General features: G+C 36.3%; 1 long non-coding RNA gene across 1 annotated transcript in view; it reads right to left on the bottom strand.

Annotated features, from left to right (window-relative positions):
• Nucleotides 1–20,857, bottom strand: part of LOC145766928 (uncharacterized) — a 34,234-nt gene extending 13,377 nt beyond the window's left edge. Inside the window, exon 1 of the long non-coding RNA XR_014288729.1 lies at nt 20,556–20,857. This is a non-coding gene — a long non-coding RNA (uncharacterized LOC145766928). The remainder of the gene's footprint in view (nt 1–20,555) is intronic.

The raw sequence follows: 20,857 nt of genomic DNA, 5'->3' as shown, positions 1-20,857 counted from the left end.
TGTAAAATCGAATTTTGTGTATCTTTTAGTCGGTATTTTGTTTTGTTAATCTCTCTGTAATCGTAGTAATGTGATGACCCTACTGATGTATAGCACTGGATAGAGTTTCCAATCCCGTAGTTATAGATATCCCTGACTAATCCGACACTACGTTCTTCACCCAGGTTGTGAACTGGCAGATTATCCAGTTTCTGTAGGACATTGTCATTCATCACTTGCCGATCCAATTTTCAACAGCGATCCTGTGTCCTCATTTGCAGCAGGACCGAAACCAAACAGAGACCCTTTTTGAGTTGCCAAGCCTTTTGCAAAAGATTGAAGGAATAGAGCAAGCATTCAAGCAAGCTCTTAACTTTGTTACAGTGTTTTTGCATGCAAACATCGATCGAGCTGAGAATTGTTGGTTTAGGTAATGTTGATTTGAACATATCAATTGATGAAAAAGAAGTAACACACTCTGATGTTTGCAGGAAATGGTGTGCTTGAAGCATAGTTAAGTCGGGCATATTTGACTCATGCAAAAACATTGCAACCCTATCATAGCTTATTAATCAAAAATTTTAGGCCCATTTCCAACTCATTAAGGCCACTTAATGCCAGATTTTCGATTTTGTAGGTCATCGTGGTAGGCTCAATGGGTCATTTTGGGACAAAATGGGCTTGTACGGGCCAAACTATACACCTGACACAGTGACACTTCTGAAACTGTTACATTCCTATCTTAACTTTTCAAGACAAAACTTTTGAGACTAGTCTGAGATTTCTATGACCACCGGTTCAAAAGTTAGGTGTCAAATCTCATGCATTTTGGAAATCGCTCGTTAGACTCCCCGGTAGCGAGGATCTGCTACTATTCGGTGAATTCCTAACCTCTAACCCTATCCTCTAACCTTAAAACGGCAATGCTAATTAGGCTACAGTACCCAATAATTACAAAAAAATTGAAAAAATCACCGAATAGGAATTGGACTCATCGAATCGGACTCATCGAATCGGACTCACCGAAACCAGCCATTCCACGGTAGCGAGGAGTTCCCGGAGGGGCAACCCAAAAATTTTTTCATAATATATTTTTTTACACCCAGTGGCACAATTTTGGGGGGTACTGAGATTTTTTTAATTTTAACATACCCCCCTGCTAAAAGCCACGCTTCACGCGAGATCAATATTAAGTAAACCAGCTAAATTAGACAAGCTATTTTCAAGAAGGTCTAACCATCTGTGACATCAACAGGCCTCGAAATTCGCTTTTGTTGCTGGCGGACAAACGTGTCTGGTCTGAACAGCTTTCTCGGCGAACAAATTAAGTCTCACGACGGACACACCAGTTTTAGCGTCGACTGTCATTCCTCATGCTTAATCACATTATCTTGATAATTCTTCGCCATTTAAGAACTATAGCTACGGTTTTAAAAGAATTTTTAAAATTTCAGTGAAGTCACTCTGAAAGCTTTCATCAGACCAACGACGTGCGCTTGAAAAGTCAAGCGCCGTGTAGCTGATTAATACGCCGCATAACTGATTAACTTCCACAGAACTAGGTCGTGTGGCTTATTGCATCACAATGCTCAGGGCACGAGTCAGATAACATCTACACTAACGCTACAGTACTATTTTCTGCTGTGCAAAGTTTCACAGACTTTTTTTTTCAAGTTTACTTTTGCGTGTCGTGTGAGCGAAAGCAAATTTTCCTTGGGCCTTTTCTTTCTTACTGTCGTAATACCAAAACTTAACAAACTTTGCTGCATCTTGCTGTAATACCCTACTCGTATAATCTAATATTGTAACCAACCTTGCCTTATCAATATTACTCGGAGATCAAAGCCAGACATTGTGAGGTAAAACTTGAACTAAATTGCGCGTGATTGGTGTAGAAGTACCTGTTCTCCCATCGATTCTTAGCAAAGAATTTACTTTTGTTACGCTGATTCAATGTCATCAATCGTTGAAGCAATGTAAAAATCGAAAGTTTTCCTGCTTGAATGGAAGCTAAAGGATACAGTATTCACATTTTCTAGATGCTCGCTAGAATGCACGGAAAATTATATTCTTGCAACAATTGTTCGACGTTGGTGCTATGCAATGACGATTTGTATCGCTAGTTCCTGTGTTATTTCTCGGCGGACAAATATGACCGATCTAGACGGTACTTCCCGCAAACATCACATGCTGTGACGGCGGACATGTCCGCTGTGTCCGCGGTGAATTTCGAAGCCTGCATCAATTATGATTCAAAAGAACGCATTGTTTTGTTCGCAATGTGTGAGAATTAAATCGAAAACCGATAAAAGAAAAGGTGTTTAAATGGTCTAGGTCGCAGATATTGCATGCATTAACGACGTCTCTTACTGCTATTATCACCTAGCCAACCTGACATCATTGTTTTATGCGGCCGCTAAGGTTTGACATCGACTTCAACGATCATGGAATGTTACGTAATAAGAACGATTATATCCAACACGCAAAAATTAAAAAAGTGATATCTTAAAACAGCTCTTTCTGCTGTTTGTCTCGTGAGCTTTGCATATTGCTCAACAAGTGCATCAAGTTTAGAATTGGCAAGAAATCGTTAATGTTGAAAATTAAGTTTGAATCACTGCATATAAACGTATTTAAAACGTTTACTTCGGACCACACTATTTTATACTCCGTAATCTACATCTGCAATGATTTTGCAGCAGCAAAAATGCGTTCATTTTGAAAACTGCTGAGCTGAAGACAACAGCTTGTTCCGTGTATAAGTTGAACCTGTCTTTTTGAGGTAAAAATCACTTGCGAACATCTCAACCTATACCGTCACCTCCTATACTCGAGTATAACGGTATTATATTCGATAAAAGACTATAAAGACTTTCGATAAAAAGCAGAAGAGAAAACACTTCGCCGCTGTTAACGCTTTGAACGTAATTAGCAAAACGAGGTGAATAAAACTGATAGCGGGTTTCCACTCTGCTTGAGATCATGATTTTTTTGCATTTTATTTCGATAACTTCACTGTCTTGATTGTTGTTATTCACTCCCAGGAAAAGGAAATAAATCGGCTTGTTTTCTAACTGTTCCAATTATGAGCTTACAATATTAAAAATTTACGACTAGAGGCGTACTGCATGCGTAAAACTAATCGTTTTAAGCAGCGGTTCTAAATAGTAATAAATTCGGTTTGCAACCTAAGTGTTAACAGTAAGCTTAATCAAAGACTATTTTAATTGAGTAAAATAGCGTTATGGTTATGACGTCATCACCTTTCTCGCCCCCCAAGGTTTTTTGAAAAGTCAGCGCCTATGTTCACTGCTATTAATTAATTCGTTCTTGAGTGCATTTAGTTTCATGACTCGTACATGATTGCATTTAGTTTGTTGCAATGTTGTACGAAGAGGCTTGTTTGCCATCTCGGCACACCTTAAACGCTGTAACATTACGCCGTTGTTTCTTATTATCGCAGTATTGTTCTGTTTTCTTTTATCTGTAGTTCATTTTTCGCTTTATCTTTGCTGTGTTTCTTGGTAACTTGCATATTTTGCTTCTAACTATGTTTGCGTGCGGGACCGGGTACGTACATAACTATTAACGTACTAAGTGAGACTGCGAGACTAAAAAGATGCCAAGAAAAAATCTCTATCACGCAGTAGGTTACGCTAGCGATAAAGTCTAAAGGCTTTTTTGTTTTGCAATTCTCAGTTTCGGGTTTAAAACAATTCTCTTCTCGGAGCAAAACAAATAATATACACGTCCGGTAGGTAGACAACTTAGCGCTTGATACTTCTTTGCAATCACTCAATCAGCATGCGATTAAAAACTTAAGTGACTCTGACGTACATCCACACAACTTGTGCGGTAATTCGCGGCCAAACGCTTATCTGACTCTTGTGATGTCATATTACTATTCGACAAACAAACACAGAATTTTTGGTCGTTCGACAAGAAACAAAAAATCGCAGCCCTGTATGTACCGATATATTACAGATATGTAATTCCTGATGAGGACACACATACGTATCAAAAACGTTAGAGTTTATTTTTAAGTATGTTATATTTGTGTATGTAATACATCATGTTAAACCCGCTAAAGTTACTTTGTTTTATTTCTCTATGGTTCAACAAAGCAAACTTTCTACCAAAGCTTTATGATTTATTTGTATCAGACAAGGTTGTCTATATTAAAGGTTTGTCCATATAAAAAACCAAAGGCAATTACATAACTTGAAATTATTTTATGTGATAACTAGTCAAATTAGGATCAAAAACTGCAAATGTAAGCCTAGCTGCTCTGATTTTTATGCAAGCTAAGCTATTCTATTGATTATGTCAAATAAATCCGACCCACTGTTTCCTTTTAAGTGCGTTCAGCCTACAGTTAGTTATTTTTTATATACAAATCTCAGGCTATTCAAAATGATTGTTGTGACAACAAAATAGAATTCTTTACACAAAAATCTGTAACTCAAATAACACAAGCCAACAAAAAAGATAAAAAATTTTGTGTCTGCAATGTAAGATGTGATTTGGGATATATTGACTAGAGGCTGCTGATTTCAAAAATCACATCAGATTTTATCCATCACATCAGGTTTTTGAGATTTTTGCATGATACTTTTTCTCAAAATATTGGCTTTTTGGCCAAATTTTCTTGTACTGTTACCGTTTTATAAAGACCTTATGAGTCAATAGTGTTTGAAAATTTGTCATATTCATGGAAATGATTTTATTTTGTAACATTTGGAGATGTATGATGACACCATGACCATTGGAGTGACCGACCTACCTTCAGAAGGTACACTAGTCAGAAGCCCCCCTAGCTAGATGATCCACTGGTCAAACGAGTCACCTAGACCACCTGGCTAGTGGACCATCTGTCTATGGTAGACCATCCAACTTATGTACCTTCTGAGAATTGTCCATAAACCACCCCTTACCGGCAGGGTTACATTCACTTTCGCCTGAATGCTTAATACCATTCTACTTTTTGATATATAACATCGGTTTTATCTTTTTCGCTGAACATGGAGATTTAAGCGTATGTGAAACTTGTCTATGACTCATTCTTATTTGAACTTTCATGCATTCAGATTTTTTCATATTAGCAAGGTGTTAATTCTGTTTGTGGTGTGAATAAGTAGCAGAATGACATCTTCAAAAAAGTGTGAAAATGACCCTGATGTTCTTTGTTACATATGTAGCAGTTTAGGCTACTACTGTTCCTAATCAAAGGCAAACCATAACAAGTTTTGTGAAACAAGCATATCTTACATACTTTAAAATTTGCCTGGGTGATCAGGACAAATCATGGGCTTCACAGATGCTGCATGTAAAGCTTGTGTGGAAAACCTAAGACGATAGGTCAATGGAAATCTTAAATCCACTCACACCAGTCACAAAAATCATGCAAGCGAAAGTTTGTCCAGAGTAACGTTTCCCAAATGCGCATGTGAATTTTCTTTTTTCTGTAGAATTGAACCTATTTTTAAGTGTCTATTCTATTCAATTTCTTTAATTTTATTTTTCTTTGCTGGCGCAAACATAATAACAAATGACATTACCAACACACAACTGTAGCACCAACAAAAGAAAAAGATGGCAAAACCAAAAGGTTTAAAATATGTATTGGGGATTTGCACAGCCATCAAACCTACTTCTTAACACGAAAAAAGTAACAATGTAGCCTACTCTTGTAAAAAAAATGACGTTAAAAGTTTAGTGTTAGCAGATAAACTTTGAAGAATTGGGTTCAAGTTACCACACTTCAATAAAATTAAAAATTAAAAAAAATAAAACAGGTCTTGAAATATCTCAATGTTTTCATTAATAAAAACAGAGAGAGACTGTTTTCATTTTTAGTTTTCATTAATATTATGTTTGTATCTCTTGTGTAGACTTTAGACTTTACCGTGATGAATTTAGACTTTATCACAGACCTTGTTGACAAAAAAGAGTTCAAATTCCATGAAACGCTATAGTCTACCAATACAGATCAGGAGTCGATTTTACCCATTTTTACCAAAACAGCATTCAGATATCATAAAATCCTGATGTGATACAAAAAATCTGATGTGATTTTTGAATTCAGCACCCAAAATATACCCTAGAATGACATTTACTATGCTGACACAAAAAGTGTGTTGGCTTGTGTAATCAATGGAATACCTCGTATTTGAAATCTCTGGTTTATCTTTGATAACATAAACTAGTAAAACAATGAAAAAACAGAGCTGGCGTACAAGTCTAGTCTCCTCTGTGGTCAAAAATGCCATGAAGTCATAGATTAGAATCGACCAAAACTATAGGGTGAAGTAGATATTTTAAGTCTTTTCTGATTACCTGTGGCTTCACCTTTATCTAACTCCAACCAAAAACCTCACCTAACCCTGAAGGCTAGGGTTACAAAATAATGAAGGAAAAGTACTGTAGTAAAAGCATAAGTTTTGAATTCGAATGTACACTTTGAATTGACTAAAGCTAAGACATATTGAAACGGATTTCAAGGATTTTAAAAATGAAAACTCTGCATCTTTGGGCTACTTTCTATGATCAAGAAATGGCAGTAGGAGAAAATGAGAAAATAAAACTTCTTGCAAAGTTGGAACTACAGGAACAAACTTCTCTCCTGTTTACACGATTTAACAATCAATGTGTTGCGCTTCATAAAAAATCCATAGCTGTTACCGTACAATAAATGTTGAAAATCTGTGACTTTTTTATTTCTATGACATGTGTGGACATTCATAATAAACTGTGTGTCGGTTAACAACTGTTTGCTTAAATTTTGGAAGAGCGTTTGTCTGACGATTACCATATATTTCCCGGTTAATTTAAATATAAATATCTGGATATATCTGTTATCCGGGTACACATTTATTGATACGGTATCCAAACTAACCCTGTACGGTACGTATGTTTTGTTTGTTTATTACTTCATGAAATAGGGCCTAACCCACATTGCATGGAATACGGTAACCCTATGGTTATGCATTGGGTTTTCGATCAGTTGGTCAACTGATCAAAATCGATTTTTAGCTATTTATGATTGAACTGACTCGTGTGAGAATAAATTCCTTTGCATAGCATGGCAAGAATGTCTTTCTTTCCTGGCGTTGTTGCTAATAATTGACGATGGTACCATACTCAATAATCTGGCACATCAATTGTCGTTGTTCTTCGTTGGTAATGAGCGCAAGATTAAAATTTGTGGCTAACTTGACTGCTCGTTCGGCATAATCATTGACTACGCGGAGTGCACATACAAGCTCCTTGCCCTGTTTGTAGACATCTCGACTTTCCCACATTTCTGGATCAGCTGTGGCAAGTGGAGTGCTTCAAATAAACGCAATGAATGCAGCGTAGCGAAGTCAGCAAGCTTCATCGCACTAAACAATGCTACGTCATCAGGACACACTCAACAAACATCCTTAGATTTTGCTGTTTTGATAGTGCTGCTACCAGCTCACGTTTCTGATCGGTGGGCAGGGTATCATCAAATAGAGCAAGACAGATGAGGTCCTCACTCAAATACCACAGATGGCCACGCATCTTGTACATGGCTTGTTTTGCCACCTGACAATCCCGGAATGGCCGGTTTCGGTGAGTCCGATCCCTTAACGAGGGATTTTTTCAATTTTTTTTTTTAACTATCGGGTACCGTAGCCTAATTATCATTGCCGTTTAGGGTTAGGGGTTAGAGGTTAGGAACTCACCGAATCGGACTCACCGAATAGTAGCAGACCCTGACAATCCACGTGTTCAAATTGTCAGCTGCAACAGCAATAGGTCATTGCTTGGGGCTAATGTGGTCACCGGTGCAGTTACCCACATCCTCACATAAATCGTCACTTTCCCCATAATGCTAAAATTATCAAGTCCTTGAGAGGTCAGTAAACGACCTCCAATCAAGTTAAAACCTTTAAAATTCTTATTTTCTCCTTCAACCTCACAAAATGAGGAGGTATGCATCATCTAAATCTAAAATTATTTTTTTGCATACAATCATGAAACACCCTAGCGCACACACTGTGGCTTCAGAATATTTAGGTGTGGAGCACTGTGGCGCCCAGTCATTTAGGTGCTATTCCTAGTAAAGTCTGCAGATTATATCAGCTTGGCAGGTAGGGCAATGCTTTTCGCATAAAATGTTATATTGAAGAGAAAAATATATTATTTTGTTAATGTGCATGCATTTATTTGTTGTTAGTCATGGCTTCAGTGAGTGAAGCTGCTTTATCTGGCAATGCTTTTCACACAAAATATTACATTGAGCAGAAAAACATGTCATGGTTTCTGTGGGTGAAGCTGCTTAAACCGGCAATGCTTTTCACACAAAATATTACACTAAACAGAAAAATATTATTTGTTGTTTTAATGCGCATGTTTGGCATTTGTTTGTTGTTAGTCCAGGTTTGGGTCAGCGAAAGCTTTATCAATAAAATATTCAAGTTTCCGAACATCACTGAGTCATCAACCAAACAAGATATTTTTCTGTTCAATATAACTTTTTGTGTGAAAAGCATTGCCCTACCTGCTAAGCTGATATAATCTGCAGACTTTACTAGCAATAGCACTTAAAAGGCAGGGCACCACAGTGCTCCGCACCTAAATATCCTGACGCCACACCCACAGTATGCACGCCTATTTGACTGGCGCTTAACTGTCTGCACCTAAAAGATGTGGACCCGTCATTGATACAGAAAAATACTGACAGTGGGATCTCACCACTTCTAATCATGGTGATTTGATAGCCATGTAAAGATTTAACTGTTCCATCATGTTGTAGACCCCATGAAAAGTTTAAAGCAATCTTTTTATATCGAGTGTTATCTGGATACAAATACCAATATTTTTTTTTTTCTGAGATGGAGATGGAAATAAATCACTCAAATTTGATTTGTAGCTTTGAGCCTGAATAGAGCACGAAGCAAACCGTGGTGAGTAACTGAGTAATCTTCAACATGCAAACTGCTTGTGAAGCAATCTTGAATACAGTGAGTTTGGCTGTGAGTGACATACGTCTTAATAAAAAGAACTACAACTATAAAATATGCTTTGAACATCATTTTCAAGCTACATACATCTTAAACTTATGAATCCACCTGAGAACAAATGTTGTACAGTATTTATGCAAGCCAATACAAACATGAAATAAAATTTAACAAGTTGCTACTTATTCATGTCATGTCATATGAGAAAGCTTATCCGTAGGCTAGTAAACGAGCAGTCAAGTAATAGCAGTCATAGATACAGATACATTGCAGTTATAAATATATATATACACAAAAATCCTAATCACTTAAAAACAATTACGTATCACCGGTATTTCATGAAATTATGACATGAAAATTATGGTACAGACATGTTGGATACAGTAGTATGGTTTAAGAGTAGTAAAACTGGAAAGTTTATCAATTACCATACTACTGAAAATACATATGGAACCAAACTATAATTGAGTAGAGAGGTTATTTTGTTTAACCATAAACAAACACACATAACTGAGTAACAACACAACATTTAACATATTATGCATAGTCGAAAACGTTTCCTAGTTTGTTTTTTTATAATGTGAAATGTTGTGTTGTTGCTTAGTTATATTTGTTTATGACTAAACTAAACAACAGCTACATAGTACATATTAAGTGCATTTAGAAGTGCAGATAACACAAATATTTCCAGTACAGTAAACCCTCATATTCTTAAGATTAGGGACTGAGCAATAAAGCTTAAAACCATAAATCGTTGAATCCATCCTAAAATGCTTTATGACTGTTTATTTTGAAATCTGAAATGCTCTCTATACTGTATAACTTGTATAAGAGCCTATTACCCTAAGTAGTTTACGAACTAGTTGTGAAACCGTTTAGAAGAGTTTTGACTTTTGCACATCTTAGTTACACTGTAAAAACCAGCACATAACACTTATTGTTATTACTATGGCACAAATGATTACAAAAAGGTGATCAAGAAAATGAAGTATCTTCTGACAGAGTATCAAACCCTCGTGTGAAAATAAATTTCTTTGCATTACAAAAAGGTGGTGTTCACTGTATATCATATACTTGCAAGAATTCCACCAATAAACAGTCCAAAAGGATATCCAACATCTATGAAACTATAAGACCTTTGAGTGGCATAACAAACAAGGCGAAAACAAGTGGCATAATTAGTTACATTGATTATACATATACAAGATTGTAGTAAATTGTATACATAATACATATTCGACCAATAAAAACATTTACCACATTGTTATATCACTACAAAAAACTTTGAAAAAATTTAACCATGCATTTTGATGATGACAAATTTTCTCGAATGATACAGAGAAAATACAAAATGTGGCAAGAATACAAGATCATCTTGGTAACTACTTATAAAACCTTATTTTCAAATCCGACAAGAATTGCATGATAATGCAGCAGAATAGTAGGTATATATAATAACTATGGTAACAAAACGTAAAGCAATGACACAACAACTTTACCAAAAAAAAAATTAAAACAAGAGCAAAGGCATTTGGGTGTTAAGGTACACATGGTGCAAAGCTTTGTAGGTACAGAAGCAAATATTGCCATAAATATTGGGACGCAAGTTCAACTCAAACATGTAGGCAGGACATAGTGACTTGACTTGGTCATTTCTTGTGTTTTTTGTTGAGGTTGCGCTGTTTAGAGATATCACTTACAGTGCTAACAAAATTAAACCTGTAAATGACACAGAGATGACAAACATTATGGTATGAGATCAGATTGTTGTGCAAATGCTAACATTCAGTGAATGCAAATTAGAAGTTGGATTCGATAATTATAGTCAGTTGGGGCAAAAAAAAAACATAGGGGTACTTGGGGTAAAAAAGGACAACCCCCAACTCCCCCCAAGAAAGATTTTTTTAAAAAAGTTTTGCATGATTAGAAACATCATTTATTGGCATAGTTTTTTAACATACAATACAGGTCTAGAGGTAAGTAATCTTTAAGTACTATGCAAATCACTAAATTGACCTAAAAACTGTCCAAAAAAACGTTTTTTGCTTTTTACTAAACTTTTTGTGGATTGAAAACGATTGTTGACAATCACAATTTTTTTATGTGTATTACATGATATTTTAGTGTGATTGTACTCGAGTACTTTAATTTTAATTGCTGTTAACCTTTCATTCTATTCTATGTTGTCTTTTTTTACCCCAAAACTATACAATGTGTTGGGGCAAAAAAAAACAGTTGTTTTTGTTTTCCCTGTGCTTGTTTTTTTTACCCCACCTTTAATAACTTTCATTTTAGAACGATTTTGGTTGCTATATAAGGAATTAAACTCACATTTTAATGTTTTACTTGCATTGTTTCAGTTTCCTGATCTCTAGTAAATACATTAATCCTAATGTGCTGATGATTCATGACAGGGCAAGTGAAGTTTCACGTTCCAATCATTTTGTGTTGTCCTCAGTTAATTGATTTATATACCATTCCACTTGTTGAACTCCTGCCAAGTAGCCATTCAAAAGCTTAACCTTCTTGTAAGCATTTACCAGTTTCAGAAGTCTCAGTTCAGTGTTAGTTTAACCAGTCCTGGTAGCATTATGTTTATACTATATAGGGGTCATTCCATGTCAACTGATCCAAAAAAAATGGATTTGGTCACCCAATGTCTCAGATTTTTCTCAAATTAAACATACAGAAAGAACTTTTCCTTCTGATTCCAAAAAACTAAATTTTTTGAAAATCGGTTGAAGTTTCATGAAGTTATGGGCTATACAAAATGACCACTTTTTGTGTTCAACGAAGCGGAACAAACGCCATAAAAATGATCAACTCACTTCAATTTTTTTTTCCTATCATTGTAATTGTCTTATTGTTATGAAAATTTGAAAATAGTTTGCCCAATGCATATTTTTTTTGTTTATGAATAAAAATTACAAAATATCCATGCATTTACCCCAGTTTAGGGGTTAAAAAAAGGGTGGTCCTCAAAATCAATCATGCGTGACGCTAACTTTGAACGCTAATAACTCGACGTGTATAGGTGCTATTGACGTGTGTAATTCATCACCTGAAAGCTCTTGTTGAGGAGATTTTACTCAAAAAATATCCACATGTTTTTTTGCTTCTTTTGAATAAAATGGCTATTTTAGTGTTTGCATTGAATTATAAGTAAATTTCTATATTCAGTCCTGATTCAAAGGCTTTGCTTTAAAAATTTGTACACTTAAGTAGTGGAAAACCTTATCTTTCTAATAAGGAGGTGGAATGTGTCATGACAAGCATATTTAAAGCCCAGGGACTTCCAAAATTTTCACAAGGGTCAGATAAACAATGTGTTGATGCAACGCAGTCCGTAGGTAATACAAAAGAAAAGTGGGTAAGTCTGCTGTAAAGAAAGAGACAACAACACATGGGCATCGGCAGTAAGGGGCAAGGAGGGCCTTGCCCCCTCTGGATTTTTGATTTTTACATATTTTGTTGCGCAGGAGGCCAAATTCGGCCACATGCTGAAGGAGGTTTAAAAAGACTTTTTATTTAGAGACGTTCCGCTTTTACTTGAAGCCCCACCCCCCTTAAAAATTTTTCTGCCGACGCCCTTTCAACAACATCAAATTAGATATTTTCAAGGCCTTAGAAGTAGGGATGTATCGATGGTATTGGTGGTATCGTCTTGTTTTTACAGTATCCTTGTATCGGCAATATTTAACTGATACACACGACATTTCAAATACTTGCAAATCAGTAGTGTTTAACAATGAAATATAACTTGGTAATGACTCATTTTCAATTAAAGTCATAGCATTCAGTTGTTCTCAAACTTTCCCCATGCTGTTGTGACTTTTTCTTTTGTTTGATTAGATAAATGATATTGTCCTCGTACTGTGGCCAAGTTTGGTATGTCTATCAAACACAAAACATGTTGCAGTGGAACCCAACATGAGTCACTCTGCTGTGGCCAGTAGAATGAACGTGCTGGTCCACTTGGATGCATGAACTCCATTAGCAAGTCGTTGTTGTCTTTGTCAGTTTCTTTGACCAAGCCAATATACCATTTATGGTCATATACAGCACAGACAAACTGATTTTGACAAATCTCTGATAGAAACGACTGCTTGTCTGTTTGTAAATTTACAGTTAAAGAAAAGTCAGCATCATCACTGATTCGCTTCATTCCAAGTTGGCTACAACTGATTGGTTCAAAATAGTGAAATCCACGGGTTCCTTTGATTGTAGATGCTTTGCTGAACCGTTTATGTAGCATGGGTTTTATGCTATCCAAGTCTTCCTTAGAAATGTAAACAAATGTGATTGTAGGTAGCATTTTAGTACAGTGATCCATCATAGACATAACATCAGTAATTTGATTGCTTAATGGCCTTCGGAGACTCTCCATCGCTGTTGATCGTTTGACAGTGCCGCCGATTCCATCACATGGCGACTTGCCATGAGATGTGGCAAAGAAAGACCAAGTGGCACTTACATTGAAGTCATTTTTATGCTGACATAAGTTGTAAAATGACTTGCAGTTTTTATATTGTGCAGCGCATCCATCTGTAAAATACTCTGCATTTGTGAAATCTTTAATTTTTGTTTTCAGAAAACTCATTACATTTTTCTGAATAAAATAAACCATTACAACATCATGCTGCATTTCTTCGGACAGAAAACACATACTGACATGCATAAGCTGGTTTTCTTCATTCTTGAAATAACAAACTACTGGATGGACAGTACAACATTTATTGGTCCAATGGTACCCTTGAACTTCGTCTTGAATATGAAATGAGTAGTTTTCTGCAAAATCCATCAAAACCAATGAAGAATTCTTAGCCAAAGATTCTTTTCTTCGTTTTAAATATGAAGATTGTGCATTTGATATGTAATGGTGTGGAATTAATGCAGAGATTTTTGAAATGAGAAGTTGAATAAATTCTGTTATTGGCAACTGCTGTGAAACCAAATCAGTTCTGTCCACACTGACCCATTGCTTGAATCTGATTTCTTCGTCCATATCTTCAAATTTTTCTTCCAGCATTGTTTGAATTACTGTCATTCCAGGGCAGTGATCACACCTTTGCAGCATGCATTCTTTGTTTGACAAATCACATACTGCCAGACGAATCAAATCTTTGTAGCATTCCTCACTTTCAGCAGCATGAAGCAAGAGAACAACGTTTTGATGGATGGTGCAAACGCAAACTGAATGTGGGCCAGATGATCCTGCGCTGACACACCATTTAGGTCTGAGGGTACAAAATTTTGAAAAACCAAGTTTAATGTCTTTATTTTCTTCTTTGAAAGCTGCATAGAGTTCCTTAAGGGTACAGAGTATTAAACGTTTTTGCTCATACTGTTTCTTCCTAATGCTGACGCGATCTTTCATGCCTGGCATTAGTCTGCTGTATTCATTGTTCTGGTAAAAATCAGTTATCATTTTACACACATCAGCTGAGAGGGACTTTCCTTTCCTTGGTGCAGGCATTGAGCAGATTCCACTTGATTTTTCTGTGTCACGTGCTTGTCTGACCATTCTTTCACTTACATTAAACATTGTGCAAACTTGTTCTCGTGATTGATTCCTTGGTGCCATTGTTAGAATTTGAATTTTCTCTGCTCTTGTTGTGTTAGATTCGTGAATTTTATTTACCATTCTAACTATCATGTCGTCAAAGGCTTTAATTTTTCAATCATCTTTCTTATCTACAATATCCTGTTTTTCTTCCATATCTACCTCATTAAGGTTTAATACTCTGGAAACTTTTGTTCTAATCGATTTGTTAGCTTGGTTTAGTTTTCTTTTGGCATAGTTTTCCTTTCTTGAAGAAGGAATTCCATGAAATTTCAGTGGTGATTGCTCAAGGTTTTCTAAAGTTGTGTTAGCTTCATCTAACAATTGATCTGAATGCATCTGGACTTGTGCATCTTGTATATCACTGTCTGTTGAACTTAGAGGATAATTTGAATTATTTTCTTCACACAATTCTATAACTTTGATGCTGCAGTTTGCACATAATTTTTTTCCTGGGATGACTGCTAAAGACTTGTTTTTTGTTTTTCTGTAAGTGTCCAAAGTGATTGCTCGAAGACTAGAGTTTTTTATGGCTTTTTTGTGGGTTTTGAATGGGTTACAACATTTAGTTTCGAATTTGGTATAGTTGTCAATGTAGTAATATTTATGGAAGATGCACACTGTCTCAAGCTGGCCCTCCTTTGAGTTGGCTTCAAGAACACGAACGTGTAGTACCTCCTGTTCTTCAGAATCAAGAGCGTTAACAGCTACCAGATCTTGCTTCTGCGAAGGGTAGATTTTCTTGTGACAAGCAACTTTCAGCAAATCTCCAACACTACATTTATCCATTACAATAATATATTTATATGTTCTAGACCCTAAACACAAAAAAGGTACTTACCAACACGATTTCCACTGCATCAAGAATATTAATTTTTAAAGCAAAGTCAAATAATCGGTATTGAATATAGAAATCTACTTATATTTCATGCAAACACTAAAATAGCCATTTTATTCAAAAGAAGCAAAAAAACATGTGGATATTTTTTGAGTAAAATCTCCTCAACAAGAGCTTTCAGGTGATGTATTACACACGTCAATAGCACCTATACACGTCGAGTTATTAGCGTTCTAAGTTAGCGTCACGCATGATTGATTTTGAGGACCACCCTTTTTCTTAACCCCTAAACTGGGGTAAATGCATGGATATTTTGTAATTATTATTCATAAATAAAAAAAATATGCATTGGGCAAACTATTTTCAAATTTTCATAACAATAAGACAATTATAATGATAGGAAAAAAAATTTGAAGTGAGTTGATCATTTTTATGGCGTTTGTTCCGCTTCGTTGAACACAAAAAGTGGTCATTTTGTATAGCCCATAACTTCATGAAACTTCAACCGATTTTCAAAAAATTTAGTTTTTTGGAATCAGAAGGAAAAGTTCTTTCTGTATGTTTAATTTGAGAAAAATCTGAGATATTGGGTGACAGGGCCTGGATCAGTTGACATGGAATGACCCATAGGCAAATAGGAATGTTGAGGCAAATAAAATGCTTTAACTTGACTTGTCCTTCAATCATCATCATCAACATGATTAGCTTTGAGGTCGTCTCATTGAGCACTGTAGCGTCGTTTCAGGATAATTTCTGATTAGATATTGATCCTAAAGTACTCGCATGACGTGCCAAAAGATGAATCGATTTCGATAGAAAGTGTGTTAAAATCAAGGGGACGACATACTAATGACAAGAAAAAAAAGAAAAGTGAGGATGAATGGAGGCATTTTAACAAATGAAGAATATAAAAAGCAAGTTGAAAACTTTGAAGCATATGGATCAAGCGCAAAAAAAGAGAAAAGCTAGGAAAAGGAACGCAGACGAAGATAAGAAATAAATTTACTGAACCTGGAGGAGGAGAAAGAAATAGAAAAAAGGACAGAGCGAGAAATTTACAGACAAATGGATGAAGACATGAGGAGAGTAGATACAAAGGATGGTAGAAGAGTCTGACAATGAATCAGAAGAAATAAATGACGAAACAAGAGAAGACATAGTTGTTGGAATGGAAGATTTAGAGGAAGAGAGAAAAGATGTAACTGAAGAAAGTGTAAATGAACAGAGGAAAGAAAAGAGAACAAATTGAAAATAAACAAAAAGCATGTTGGAAAGTACTTTGCAGTGTTTTGGGAGAAGCCAAGAACATATTATTGGGGAAAACTTCTGAAGGTCTTTAGAGACGGGGTTGATGGAAAAGTTGAGCAAGCTGAATTTTAGTTTTTGCACAAGAAATCAATTTCAGAAGATGCAGTGCATTGGGACTAGCCGAAAAAGGAGGACAGATATCCTCAACGTTGAAAATTGTCTTTGGGGCCTTTCAACTGCAATGTTAACTGCTGCCAGACGTGCAAAATCAAATTTTGGTTTTGCCAAAGAAGAGGAAGTAAAAGAAAAACTTGTGTTCCTAAGTAAATATGAACTTCATAATGCATAAACTTCTTTGTTTAAACAAGATGTTACAATTTCATCTTCATCTGTATATTATATATATTATATAGCCTACCTATTTCTTCTGCTTTGTGTTGCTTTTAACAAACAAAATTTGCTGTGAAAATTGATTGTTTTTTTTTTTACCCCGTGCATGGTTTTTATTGCCCCAAACACTGGGGAAAAAAAAAACAACACAAAATATTCGATAAAAATAAAAAGAATAAACATAGTGCTCCAATTTTTTGGATACATCAATGGAGTATCAAATTGATCAATAGAGGGTAAAATTGGACTTTTTGGCCCATTTTTCAGCGAGAAAATCAAAAGTTTGTCAATTTTGCAATTTTTTGCCCCACTTGACTATAATGCTAATACAGTATAATTATGGATGATACCCTTATAAATATAGTAATATACCCATGCAGTTTTCGGTACACGACAAGTAGGCAAGACAAACTGGGCGATACCCACTTGAGCGAGACCAGGTGGGCGACGAGTCAAGTGGGTGACAGACCAAGTGAGTGACGGCCAAAGTGGGCGACGGTAGCAAAAGTTTAGCCGTTCGGAACGGTGGTAACATATATAATTTATCTAGTTGCTTTGCAGCGTCATGGTATATCGTGAAACTTCAGAGAAACCCCTCAGAAAAGAGACAAACAAATGGTCAAAGAGTGGTTGAAGTCATCAAAGCTTGTCAGTCGTTATAAAGTCATATTTTCTGTTTTAGATCATAAAATATTACTTTTAATTTTTACTTTAAAATACAATGATTGATTTGTGGAAGGGAGGCAATGAGATTTGTGGAAGGGAGGAATTTGTGTGAGAGAGATTGGAAGCAACATTTTCATTATTTTTTGTAGTCTAGTAGCGCTTGCTGTTTGATGTTAATTTGCATTGTGACATCATCTTGACACATTATTTTGCAATTTGCGGCAACACGGTTTATCGTGACTTAACAAAGCAGATCACCAAATGATTTTTCAAAAGTTTTGTTAGATTTATCATTGCAATATTTTACATAGATTCAACGTCTTTGTTTGCAATACCGTACAACGTTTAGCACATAAGATTATGGTCTGGGATTACAGACACTTGTCTCTGCTTTGGTCGCATGCGTCTGTCCCAACTTTACTTCATTTCCCCATTGCGGACATTCATTCGATTGGTGACCTATACAGGGTCATCAATATTTAGCGTTACAATCTATTTCATCCATCGAGGTTCTGGCCAAAGAGTCGAGAGTGTCGTATGGGACCATGTCAACTTTACTCCGAAAGGACCTGAAGATGTCTCCATTCAAGCATGCCAAGAAACAACAACTTTCTGCTCAAGCTGTTGATAAACAACTCCAAAGATCCTAGATTCTTCTTTCCTGCATTCAGGATGGCATGCTACCAATCTCGTTTTCAGTGATAAGAAATTTGATGTTGAAGATCACTTTAACACCCAAAACGATCGGGTTTGGTCGAGGGATGGGGATGAAGCATCTCGAGTGGTGACAAGAAAACAATGTGCCGCCTCAGTGATGGTCTGGGCAGCCGTGACAGAGTCCGGTAAAAGACCCCTCTTTTTTGTTGACCAGGGGGTGAAATTGAACCAGCAAAACTATCGAGATGACATCCTCATTGGCGCATTGTTGCACTGGGCCCAGAAGCACTTCAAAAAACGTCCCTGGTCTTTTCAGCAGGACTCTACACCATCACATGGGGCTAAAAAGACTCGGGAGTGGCTTTCCGAGAATGTCCCGCACTTCATTCCCAAAGAGGAATGGCCCCCATCTTCCCCCGATCTGAATCTCCTTGATCATACCTTGAGAGCAAGGTCTCAGCCACTCACCATCAAAGTTTGTAAGCTCTAAAGATGAAACTGCAGAAGGAGTGGGCCAAAGTCCATCACAAAGTAATTCGTGACACATGCAAGACTTTTCCTAAACGTCTTCAACTAGTTATTGACGCAGATGGAGGACATATTGAACAATATTTTGTGTATTAACTCTCTATTGCTTTTTCCACAATAATACATTTCCAAAAATTCTAAATTTTCTTTCATTTCATAAATATAACCAATTTAAGTTGTAACGATAAATACTGATGACCCTGTATATATGTAGGTCATGACATTCTGGAGAAGCGTGCTCACAAATTGAAATGACCTGAAAAATACTTGGTACAAAACATGCAAGGCAAGTCGTAGTTGTCATCACAATCGAAAGCGTCTTTCGAGTTTCAAACGATACTCAGCTACCGGTACTCTAACAAACAAGTCAGAAAAATACTTCGGTACGAAATATGATGACCTACCGCAAGTGTTTATAATATTCAGAGACTGGATTGTGTGTTGCAAAATAATGTGTCAAGATGATGTCACAACGCAAATTAACATTAAACAGCAAGCGCTATCACTAGACTACAAAATATAATGAAAATGTTGCTTCCAATGCTTCATAGACAAGCTTCGATAACTTCAACCACTCTTTGGCCATTCATTCGTCTCTTTTCTGAGGGGTTTCTCTTAAGCTTCACGATAAACCGTGATGCCGCAAAGTAACTACAGGGGTCGATCTTAACTTTTTTTTCACTAGCCCACCGGACTAGTTGCTCCCCGTTTTCACTAGCTCGCACGATTTTTCACTAGTCCGACCAGTTTACTGACTTTTCACTTGTCTGATGACGTATTAAGATAAGTGTTTTGGCTTAGACTGAAACTAACTAAAGGCTTTCAGATTTCAGTGAGAGCAACAATACGCGCAAAAACACCTTCTAGGTCACGGAGGCACACGAGCTCTTCAACTACGACAAGGTAGCAATCCAAAGAAGCCTCAATAGCGATAACTACCCAGCTAACACTAAGCGTTAGACACTTTGTAGAAACGTTGAATCAGCATTTGATCACGATATATCAACAAAAAAACGTTAATTTCGCTAACTGCTGCTTGCTGGGATGCTGACTTCTCCGTGCTGACCAGGGTTGCCAACCTGTCTTCACCAAAAAAAGCCAGACCTAGTCACAAAAAAAGCCAGCAAAAAAAACAGCTGAAAAAGCCAATTAGTATTCATTAAACATACACATATAAAAAGTGCACAACCAAATAGTGTCCCACCGAACTTTGACTTCAGCGACAACGCAGAAACATAGTTAATGAAAAGACAAGCAACTAGAAAAATTTCTAGTTTCGGCCTCAAAACGAAATTCGGTCAAACACTACAACCAAATATAAGGTAGAAATTACTGCTCAAATTGTCGCAGACCGAATTTTTTCCAAAAAAAATCGCGAAAAATAAAATTAAGCCAAAAAAAGCCAAAATTATGTTGGCTTTTTATTAATTTGACAAAAAATCGATGAAACATGAAAAAAAGCCAGAAAAAGCCTAATTTTTCTGGCTTTTTTTATTTAAAAAAAATAAGCCAAGCTAGTTGAAAAACAGCCAGATTCTCAAAATCTGGCTTCAAAAAAGCTAAATTGGCAACTCTGTGCTGACTACTACCACGCGTCGTGTCTAGCAAAAATGCGAGAAAAAAGTAGTCACGTGCTCAGTCGACCGACTTTGCCGCCTTCTTCGTTTGCAGTATATCAGAGAAAAAACATTACTATCACCTATTCAATTTTACCTTATTAAGAGTTGAAGATTTAATTTTTTTTATACTACCTGTAGCATTGCAACAATATCTCTGACCGGTGGCATACAGATCATATCATTCAGGTGAAAGTCACTCAAACTGCGCCAGAACCACATGCTCTGTATTCAAGCAGTGCAAAATACTGATAAAAACATGTTTTTGATGATTGCTAACATTCAGTGCAATTCTTATGCAACTCAAAACTGTTACTGTGCATGTTATAATAGACAACTAGTAACTACAGATTTGGTTAAAAGAACATGGCTAGAAACACTTAAA

This window comes from Aplidium turbinatum, chromosome 3 (genome assembly GCF_918807975.1).
Source record: "Aplidium turbinatum chromosome 3, kaAplTurb1.1, whole genome shotgun sequence".
NCBI classification, from domain to species: Eukaryota; Metazoa; Chordata; class Ascidiacea; order Aplousobranchia; family Polyclinidae; genus Aplidium; species Aplidium turbinatum.
The sequence above is the reverse complement of the archived record's forward strand: the minus strand, read 5'-3'. Positions and strand labels throughout refer to the sequence as shown.